The sequence below is a fragment of the Dipteris shenzhenensis genome, unplaced genomic scaffold, assembly GCF_047967505.1.
Source record: "Dipteris shenzhenensis isolate YYH24624 ecotype China unplaced genomic scaffold, Dip_SZ_1.0 scaf0139, whole genome shotgun sequence".
NCBI lineage: Eukaryota > Viridiplantae > Streptophyta > Polypodiopsida > Gleicheniales > Dipteridaceae > Dipteris > Dipteris shenzhenensis.
The window spans coordinates 29,438-33,392 of NW_028239445.1; positions in this window are offsets into that span (position 1 = coordinate 29,438).

Genomic DNA, 3,955 nt, shown 5'->3' on the forward strand with positions numbered 1-3,955 from the left:
ATATTAAGGCAGAGGGAGAAAACCATGTGTCACAACTCTCAAACGTATCAGCAAACCTGGCTTGAGAATCTATTTTGACCATCGAGGAATTCCGAAAGTATTAGGCGGCATGGGAATTGTAATTCTACCAACATCTCAAGGACTTATGACGGATCGAGAGGCCCGACGAAGGGAAATTGGGGGGGAAATCCTGTGTTACATTTGGTAGTTAATGCAGTTACCGTATAAATCTGCTACCACTTCTTCCTAAAATTACTAGGAGTGGGGAATAAACTAGTATCATTCTTGACAGGATCCGTTAGTGATACAGGGGGGGTATCTCTTCCAAATGGTGGTGAAACAAAATCTGATTGACGTGGAAGGTACAGTCACGGAATCGCTTCCTAATGCCATGTCTTGAGTATGTTCGGATAATGGATGCCAAGTCTTAACTCATATATCGGGAAGAATCCGACGTAACTACATAAGAATACTACCAGGGGATAGAGTGAGGGTCCAATTGAGTCCCTATGATCTTACTAAAGGCTGCATCACTTATCGTCTCAGGAATAGACAAGCGAATGGCACTTAGTAGCAACTTCTGCTACCGAAAAGTCATTTATTTATAATCATTCACACAATCATTCGGGATCGAAGGACGAGGGAAATAGGGCTTGTCTAATCTTTCATAAGATTCACCAGATTCGGGGTTATAGATATGAAAATTCGTGCTCCCGTTCGTAAGATACGTGAGAAACGTCGACTGATTCGTAGACGAAGACGAATCATGGTAATCCGTTCCAATCCGAAGCACAAGCAGAAGCAAGGATAATAAATGGAATACGGGACTAGATAGGAGGAGAAATATTACCTAGTTGTAGTTCGTTTGTCGCAGATAATTAGTAAGTTATGCCAAGCAGCACGAAAAGGATTCGTTCACGAAAGGGAAAACGTAGAATACCAAAAGGAGTTACACACATTCAAGCAAGTTTTAATAATACCATTGTTACCGCTACGGATGTTTGAGGACAAGTCGTTTCGTGGTGTTCCGCTGGTGTATGCGGATTCAGGGGTGCGAGGAAAGGTACACCATTTGCTGCTCAGACTGCGACGGAAGGTGCCATTCGTACTTCGATTGATCAGGGTATGAAGCAGGCGGAAGTAATGATAAGCGGACCCGGACCGGGAAGAGATACGGCTTCGAGGGCTATTCGTAGAAGTGGTATAATTCTCAGTTTCGTGCGTGATGTGACCCCGATGCCGCATAATGGATGTAGACCCCCCAAGAAAAGGCGTGTCTAGTTTCCGACTATCAACTGCTTTGAATAAAGAGGGACCCAATTACGATTCAAGATGAAATACCAATCTCTACTCAGGCGATTCAATGGAAATGCATTGAATCCAGGATGGAAAGTAAGCGTCTTCATTATGGTTGTCTTGTTATACCTCCCCCCAAGAGAGGCCAAGTTAATACTGTGGGAATCGCTATGTGTAGAGCTTTACCTGGAGAGGTGGAGGGAACGAGTATAACACATGCGAAATCCGAAGGCATGAAGCATGAGTATTCCACAATAACGGGCATTTGAGAAACAATACACGACATTTCAGTTAATTTGAAAGAAATTGTACCTCAAAGCGATTCTAATGATGTTTAAAAAGCATTTCCATCGATTCATGGTCCTAAGAAGGTGACAGCTGGTGACATATCATTCCCGCCGTCTGTTAAAGCGATTGATGAGTCGCAACATATAGCTACCACTACCCAATCAATGTCCGTGAATGTAGAGTCGAAGATCGGGAGGGGTCGTGGATATTGCGTACAAGATCCGAAGCTGTGTGAAGATGGGGAATTTCCCATTGATGCTGTATCTATGTCTGTTTGAAATGTAAATCATAGCATTCACCTATTTGGAAATGGTAGAGAGATACAAGAAATACCATTCATGGAGATATGGACCAATGGTGGTTTGACTCCGAATGAGGCACCTTGCGAAGCGTCTAGAAATTCAACAAATTTATTCATTCCTTTTCCACATATGGGGGAAAATAATACTTCTTCTACTGGAGGTGGCGAGGATTCTTCCAATCCGACGGACTTTTCTTATCCTCCAAACGATATGGATGAATCGACGCGAGAGTTTGTGCTTAAACATACATTCATTGATCAACTAGAATTGCCTGTTAAGACTTATAACTGTCTTAAACGAGTTGGTATACGTACGATCTGGGACCCACTGAATTACAGTCAGGAAGATTTAGAGAAAATCAAGAACTTTGGAAGAAAATCTGTAGATTAAGTATTGAAAACTTTATGGGAACGTTTCGATATAGAATTACCCAAGAACAAATCGTATGTTGATTGGAAAAAAGATGGGTAAATACTCAAATATATTTTACCTAGTTCCCAACCCATTCCTCATTCTAACCCTTAGGGGGTAAACCGAAACCAGTGGAGGATCGGTATCGGTAAGAATCGGGGTAGACGAGTTAACTTTGTTTGTTTATCACGCCACGGGAGGAGGGGACAGTTAGTTATCTGACTGGATCTGGGGGGGTCTTGGATCGAAACGATCCAACCCCAGATCGACTATTTACCACATGGAGGATCGGCTTTTTTTTGGTGCCAGATCGATCCTAAAATAGTCCCAAAGTTGAAGATCCATCGATGGGTAAAGCTGCTCCGATGCCTAACCGAATAGCTACTGCAGTACCAATCGGAGAAACCGTTGTAGCTACTGAACGTCGAAATGGATTCTGAAATTTATTCACATTCTCGAGAAAAGGCACGGTCAACGAACCTGCCGGTACCGACGCCATCAAAGGGACACCCAATGATTTATTAGGAACTGTACGGAGTATTTGAAACACGGGAAAGAAATACCACTCGGGTAGTATCTCTAGGGGAGTTGCAAAGGGATTCGCTGGTTCACCGATCATCGATGGTTCTAGAACTGCCAAACCTACGGTACATGCAATGGTTCCTAAGATTACTACGGGAAATATATATAAGAGATCGTTGGGCCAAGCAGGTTCTCCGTAGTAGTTGTGTCCCATACCCTTGGCTAGTTTTGCTCTTAAAACAGGATCACTCGGGTCAGGTTTTTTTGTTATTGGGATAGACTTCTCACTCCCCCGGTAGAATCGGACGTGGAGATTTCTTATCAGCCGGCTCAAGCAAATCCTCGAATATTTCCGTTTACAAATTCCAGTGGGGAACCGGAGGAGTCGTAACTTCATAATAATCTCTGATACTTCCCGAAGCGAGAACCCTTGAAAAACGGAGAGTTATTCTACGGAATAGCTTATTATCCGAGTGAGCTTAAGAAATTTCTCCTCAAGAAGCTTCTTGGATGATCTCGTATCCCACACACGCGTCGTATCTACCCACAGATACGAGACTCTTGAGAAACAGTACCTGTGCGGGATCTTAACTTGTTACAACTTCGGCTTCCTCTTCCCCCGGATCGTTCTCTTACTCCGACGGTTGTTTCTCCGCATCGTACCAAATGCAGAGGAAGTGGATGCATTTTGAAAACCATATGTTTGAAGGGGTGAAACTGCCTGTGACTCGGGTATGCATGGGATTAGACGGAGCCTTAAGGATGAGTTCGACCATAGGAAGCATTCCCCAAAACACCTCATAGGAAGGGAAGTGTTTTCATATCCAAGTTTTAAACCCCAATTATGAGGTTGGGGAGAGTTGGAGCGGAGACACATACTTTAGTGTGGCAGCATTCGGTATAAGATCTGCATAGCCTATGTTTCGATACAAGTCACACACTCCCATAATCCGATCTTCCGCCTCCAGACACTTCAATTCATTTCCCTCGACAATTCGAGATAGGAATTCGGTCCACTAAGGAGTCTTCTATTTCTCTTGGTGAGAAAGACTAGTGGCAAGGAAAAAATAACCCCTCATCTTGTAGATTGGGGTCCTCCCGCGGATAGATCAATCAATACCACCCATCCGCTGGAT